The sequence below is a fragment of the Ambystoma mexicanum genome, unplaced genomic scaffold (genome assembly GCF_040938575.1).
Source record: "Ambystoma mexicanum isolate Mex_15411 unplaced genomic scaffold, UKY_AmexF1_1 Mex_scaf10, whole genome shotgun sequence".
Lineage (NCBI taxonomy): Eukaryota > Metazoa > Chordata > Amphibia > Caudata > Ambystomatidae > Ambystoma > Ambystoma mexicanum.
In genome coordinates this window covers 2,547,501-2,552,500 of record NW_027182325.1, presented here as the reverse complement: position 1 = coordinate 2,552,500, position 5,000 = coordinate 2,547,501, and the positions used below count along the sequence as shown (strand labels likewise).

Below are 5,000 nucleotides of genomic sequence, written 5' to 3'. Positions count from 1 at the left end.
TGAGTGTTGTACTTTTAAGCATCTAGTCGGCTAGACCTTGCAGTTTTAAAAGGCAATTGAGAAAGGGCTCACTTCCTGAACTTGGAGCACAAAAAAGCCTACAGCACCTGGTATTCCCAGGCGGTCTCCCATCCAGGTACTAACTAGGCCTGACACTGCTTAACTTCCGAGATCAGACGAGATCGGGTGCATTCAGTGTGGTGTGGCCGTAGGCTCTAGGAATGCTAAGAATATTACTCTTATGCATTTGCATTTAGTAAGCTAAGCCATGCAGCCACTTGCAACATGATACCACGCTCATCGCTCGATCAGGCGAGATATATAAGACTGGTGGGCCCATTCAGGACTCCTATGTCTGGTAGGATAACTTTAATTCATCCATCCTGTGTCTGTTGCAGGGAGGTGGAGAGAACAATCAACACAATAATGGTTTTCTTTCATGCCTCTTGAAGGACTCAATATTCTCTGTACTGCATTACATGTGAAAGTCGATTTATTACCCATGAACACACTACCTGTATGCTAATTCTATGTAAAAAGGTAGCTCCAGCCCTCATGATGTTGTCCAACATTTCCGCTATAAAACGGGATACAATTATTTTGGAAACATACCAAATTTGAAAAATAATTGAGAAGTTGCGCAATTACTAATCATGGAGCACAAAAAAGCCTACAGCACCTGGTATTCCCAGGCAGTCTCCCATCCAGGTACTAACTAGGCCTGACCCTGCTTAGCTTCTGAGATCAGGCACATTCAGTGTGGTGTGGCCGTAGGCTCTGGGCCTAGTGAGTTTTGTACTTTTAAGCATCTAGTCGGCTAGACCTTGCAGTTTTGAAAGGCAATTGTGAAATGGCTCACTTCCTGAACTTGGAGCACAAAAAAGCCTACAGCACCTGGTACTCCCAGGTGGTCTCCCATCCAGGTACTAACTAGGCCCGACACTGCTTAGCTTCCGAGATCAGACGAGATCGGGCGCAATCAGTGTGGTGTGGCCGTAGGCTCTGGGCCTAGTGAGTTTTGTACTTTTAAGCATCTAGTCAGCTAGACCTTGCAGTTTTGAAAGGCAATTGAGAAATGGCTCACTTCCTGAACTTGGAGCACAAAAAAGCCTACAGCACCTGGTATTCCCAGGCAGTCTCCCATCCAGGTACTAACGAGGCCCGACACTGCTTAGCTTCCGAGATCAGACGAGATCGGGCGCATTCAGTGTGGTGTGGCCGTAGGCTCTGGTTCTTGTGAGTTTTGTACTTTTAAGCATCTAGTCGGCTAGACCTTGCAGTTTTGAAAGGCAATTGAGAAATGGCTCACTTCCTGAACTTGGAGTACAAAAAAGCCTACAGCACCTGGTATTCCCAGGCGGTCTTCCATCCAGGTACTAACTAGGCCCAACACTGCTTAGCTTCTGAGATCAGACGAGATCAGGCACATTCAGTGTGGTGTGGCCGTAGGCTCTGGGCCTAGTGAGTTTTGTACTTTTAAGCATCTAGTCGGCTAGACCTTGCAGTTTTAAAAGGCAATTGAGAAAGGGCTCACTTCCTGAACTTGGAGCACAAAAAAGCCTACAGCACCTGGTATTCCCAGGCGGTCTCCCATCCAGGTACTAACTAGGCCTGACACTGCTTAACTTCCGAGATCAGTCGAGATCGGGTGCATTCAGTGTGGTGTGGCCGTAGGCTCTAGGAATGCTAAGAATATTACTCTTATGCATTTGCATTTAGTAAGCTAAGCCATGCAGCCACTTGCAACATGATACCACGCTCATCGCTCGATCAGGCTCGATCAGGCGAGATATATAAGACTGGTGGGCCCATTCAGGACTCCTATGTCTGGTAGGATAACTTTAATTCATCCATCCTGTGTCTGTTGCAGGGAGGTGGAGAGAACAATCAACACAATAATGGTTTTCTTTCATGCCTCTTGAAGGACTCAATATTCTCTGTACTGCATTACATGTGAAAGTCGATTTATTACCCATGAACACACTACCTGTATGCTAATTCTATGTAAAAAGGTAGCTCCAGCCCTCATGATGTTGTCCAACATTTCCGCTATAAAACGGGATACAATTATTTTGGAAACATACCAAATTTGAAAAATAATTGAGAAGTTGCGCAATTACTAATCATGGAGCACAAAAAAAGCCTACAGCACCTGGTATTCCCAGGCAGTCTCCCATCCAGGTACTAACTAGGCCCGACCCTGCTTAGCTTCCGAGATCGGGCGCATTCAGTGTGGTGTGGCCGTAGGCTCTGGGCCTAGTGAGTTTGTACTTTTAAGCATCTAGTCGGCTAGACCTTGCAGTTTTGAAAGGCAATTGTGAAATGGCTCACTTCCTGAACTTGGAGCACAAAAAAGCCTACAGCACCTGGTATTCCCAGGTGGTCTCCCATCCAGGTACTAACTAGGCCCGACACTGCTTAGCTTCCGAGATCAGACGAGATCGGGCGCATTCAGTGTGGTGTGGCCGTAGGCTCTGGGCCTAGTGAGTTTTGTACTTTTAAGCATCTAGTCGGCTAGACCTTGCAGTTTTGAAAGGCAATTGAGAAATGGCTCACTTCCTGAACTTGGAGTACAAAAAAGCCTACAGCACCTGGTATTCCCAGGCGGTCTCCCATCCAGGTACTAACTAGGCCCGACACTGCTTAGCTTCTGAGATCAGACGAGATCAGGCGCATTCAGTGTGGTGTGGCCGTAGGCTCTGGGCCTAGTGAGTGTTGTACTTTTAAGCATCTAGTCGGCTAGACCTTGCAGTTTTAAAAGGCAATTGAGAAAGGGCTCACTTCCTGAACTTGGAGCACAAAAAAGCCTACAGCACCTGGTATTCCCAGGCGGTCTCCCATCCAGGTACTAACTAGGCCTGACACTGCTTAACTTCCGAGATCAGACGAGATCGGGTGCATTCAGTGTGGTGTGGCCGTAGGCTCTAGGAATGCTAAGAATATTACTCTTATGCATTTGCATTTAGTAAGCTAAGCCATACAGCCACTTGCAACATGATACCACGCTCATCGCTCGATCAGGCGAGATATATAAGACTGGTGGGCCCATTCAGGACTCCTATGTCTGGTAGGATAACTTTAATTCATCCATCCTGTGTCTGTTGCAGGGAGGTGGAGAGAACAATCAACACAATAATGGTTTTCTTTCATGCCTCTTGAAGGACTCAATATTCTCTGTACTGCATTACATGTGAAAGTCGATTTATTACCCATGAACACACTACCTGTATGCTAATTCCATGTAAAAAGGTAGCTCCAGCCCTCATGATGTTGTCCAACATTTCCGCTATAAAACGGGATACAATTATTTTGGAAACATACCAAATTTGAAAAATAATTGAGAAGTTGCGCAATTACTAATCATGGAGCACAAAAAAAGCCTACAGCACCTGGTATTCCCAGGCAGTCTCCCATCCAGGTACTAACTAGGCCCGACCCTGCTTAGCTTCCGAGATCGGGCGCATTCAGTGTGGTGTGGCCGTAGGCTCTGGGCCTATTGAGTTTTGTACTTTTAAGCATCTAGTCGGCTAGACCTTGCAGTTTTGAAAGGCAATTGAGAAATGGCTCACTTCCTGAACTTGGAGTACAAAAAAGCCTACAGCACCTGGTATTCCCAGGCGGTCTCCCATCCAGGTACTAACTAGGCCCGACACTGCTTAGCTTCTGAGATCAGACGAGATCAGGCGCATTCAGTGTGGTGTGGCCGTAGGCTCTGGGCCTAGTGAGTGTTGTACTTTTAAGCATCTAGTCGGCTAGACCTTGCAGTTTTAAAAGGCAATTGAGAAAGGGCTCACTTCCTGAACTTGGAGCACAAAAAAGCCTACAGCACCTGGTATTCCCAGGCGGTCTCCCATCCAGGTACTAACTAGGCCTGACACTGCTTAACTTCCGAGATCAGACGAGATCGGGTGCATTCAGTGTGGTGTGGCCGTAGGCTCTAGGAATGCTAAGAATATTACTCTTATGCATTTGCATTTAGTAAGCTAAGCCATACAGCCACTTGCAACATGATACCACGCTCATCGCTCGATCAGGCGAGATATATAAGACTGGTGGGCCCATTCAGGACTCCTATGTCTGGTAGGATAACTTTAATTCATCCATCCTGTGTCTGTTGCAGGGAGGTGGAGAGAACAATCAACACAATAATGGTTTTCTTTCATGCCTCTTGAAGGACTCAATATTCTCTGTACTGCATTACATGTGAAAGTCGATTTATTACCCATGAACACACTACCTGTATGCTAATTCTATGTAAAAAGGTAGCTCCAGCCCTCATGATGTTGTCCAACATTTCCGCTATAAAACGGGATACAATTATTTTGGAAACATACCAAATTTGAAAAATAATTGAGAAGTTGCGCAATTACTAATCATGGAGCACAAAAAAGACTACAGCACCTGGTATTCCCAGGCAGTCTCCCATCCAGGTACTAACTAAGCCTGACCCTGCTTAGCTTCCGAGATCGGGCACATTCAGTGTGGTGTGGCCGTAGGCTCTGGGCCTAGTGAGTTTTGTACTTTTAAGCATCTAGTCGGCTAGACCTTGCAGTTTTGAAAGGCAATTGTGAAATGGCTCACTTCCTGAACTTGGAGCACAAAAAAGCCTACAGCACCTGGTATTCCCAGGTGGTCTCCCATCCAGGTACTAACTAGGCCCGACACTGCTTAGCTTCCGAGATCAGACGAGATCGGGCGCATTCAGTGTGGTGTGGCCGTAGGCTCTGGTTCTTGTGAGTTTTGTACTTTTAAGCATCTAGTCGGCTAGACCTTGCAGTTTTGAAAGGCAATTGAGAAATGGCTCACTTCCTGAACTTGGAGTACAAAAAAGCCTACAGCACCTGGTATTCCCAGGCGGTCTTCCATCCAGGTACTAACTAGGCCCGACACTGCTTAGCTTCTGAGATCAGACGAGATCAGGCACATTCAGTGTGGTGTGGCCGTAGGCTCTGGGCCTAGTGAGTTTTGTACTTTTAAGCATCTAGTCGGCTAGACCTTGC

General features: G+C 46.6%; 12 non-coding genes and 4 pseudogenes across 12 annotated transcripts; all 16 read right to left on the bottom strand.

The window, feature by feature from the left end:
* Window positions 1-95: 95 nt before the first annotated feature.
* Window positions 96-214, bottom strand: LOC138549158 (5S ribosomal RNA). The gene has a single exon (XR_011292943.1). It is a non-coding gene; the product is annotated as a 5S ribosomal RNA (ribosomal RNA).
* A 453-nt stretch (window positions 215-667) lies between these two features.
* On the bottom strand, window positions 668-776 carry LOC138546691 (5S ribosomal RNA; annotated as a pseudogene).
* Window positions 777-882: 106 nt separating this feature from the next.
* LOC138549635 (5S ribosomal RNA) lies at window positions 883-1,001 on the bottom strand. The gene has a single exon (XR_011293412.1). It is a non-coding gene; the product is annotated as a 5S ribosomal RNA (ribosomal RNA).
* Window positions 1,002-1,107: 106 nt separating this feature from the next.
* LOC138540455 (5S ribosomal RNA) lies at window positions 1,108-1,226 on the bottom strand. Its single transcript, XR_011288502.1, has one exon. It is a non-coding gene; the product is annotated as a 5S ribosomal RNA (ribosomal RNA).
* Window positions 1,227-1,332: 106 nt separating this feature from the next.
* On the bottom strand, window positions 1,333-1,451 carry LOC138537431 (5S ribosomal RNA). Its single transcript, XR_011285566.1, has one exon. It is a non-coding gene; the product is annotated as a 5S ribosomal RNA (ribosomal RNA).
* Window positions 1,452-1,557: 106 nt separating this feature from the next.
* LOC138538840 (5S ribosomal RNA) lies at window positions 1,558-1,676 on the bottom strand. The gene has a single exon (XR_011286926.1). It is a non-coding gene; the product is annotated as a 5S ribosomal RNA (ribosomal RNA).
* A 464-nt stretch (window positions 1,677-2,140) lies between these two features.
* Window positions 2,141-2,249, bottom strand: LOC138543632 (5S ribosomal RNA; annotated as a pseudogene).
* Window positions 2,250-2,354: 105 nt separating this feature from the next.
* LOC138550346 (5S ribosomal RNA) lies at window positions 2,355-2,473 on the bottom strand. The gene has a single exon (XR_011294100.1). It is a non-coding gene; the product is annotated as a 5S ribosomal RNA (ribosomal RNA).
* Window positions 2,474-2,579: 106 nt separating this feature from the next.
* Window positions 2,580-2,698, bottom strand: LOC138543512 (5S ribosomal RNA). Its single transcript, XR_011290615.1, has one exon. It is a non-coding gene; the product is annotated as a 5S ribosomal RNA (ribosomal RNA).
* Window positions 2,699-2,804: 106 nt separating this feature from the next.
* Window positions 2,805-2,923, bottom strand: LOC138549157 (5S ribosomal RNA). Its single transcript, XR_011292942.1, has one exon. It is a non-coding gene; the product is annotated as a 5S ribosomal RNA (ribosomal RNA).
* A 454-nt stretch (window positions 2,924-3,377) lies between these two features.
* Window positions 3,378-3,486, bottom strand: LOC138543631 (5S ribosomal RNA; annotated as a pseudogene).
* A 106-nt stretch (window positions 3,487-3,592) lies between these two features.
* On the bottom strand, window positions 3,593-3,711 carry LOC138543500 (5S ribosomal RNA). Its single transcript, XR_011290614.1, has one exon. It is a non-coding gene; the product is annotated as a 5S ribosomal RNA (ribosomal RNA).
* A 106-nt stretch (window positions 3,712-3,817) lies between these two features.
* Window positions 3,818-3,936, bottom strand: LOC138549156 (5S ribosomal RNA). The gene has a single exon (XR_011292941.1). It is a non-coding gene; the product is annotated as a 5S ribosomal RNA (ribosomal RNA).
* A 453-nt stretch (window positions 3,937-4,389) lies between these two features.
* On the bottom strand, window positions 4,390-4,498 carry LOC138547098 (5S ribosomal RNA; annotated as a pseudogene).
* A 106-nt stretch (window positions 4,499-4,604) lies between these two features.
* LOC138550334 (5S ribosomal RNA) lies at window positions 4,605-4,723 on the bottom strand. Its single transcript, XR_011294089.1, has one exon. It is a non-coding gene; the product is annotated as a 5S ribosomal RNA (ribosomal RNA).
* A 106-nt stretch (window positions 4,724-4,829) lies between these two features.
* On the bottom strand, window positions 4,830-4,948 carry LOC138540055 (5S ribosomal RNA). The gene has a single exon (XR_011288114.1). It is a non-coding gene; the product is annotated as a 5S ribosomal RNA (ribosomal RNA).
* Between the last annotated feature and the right edge of the window lie 52 nt (window positions 4,949-5,000).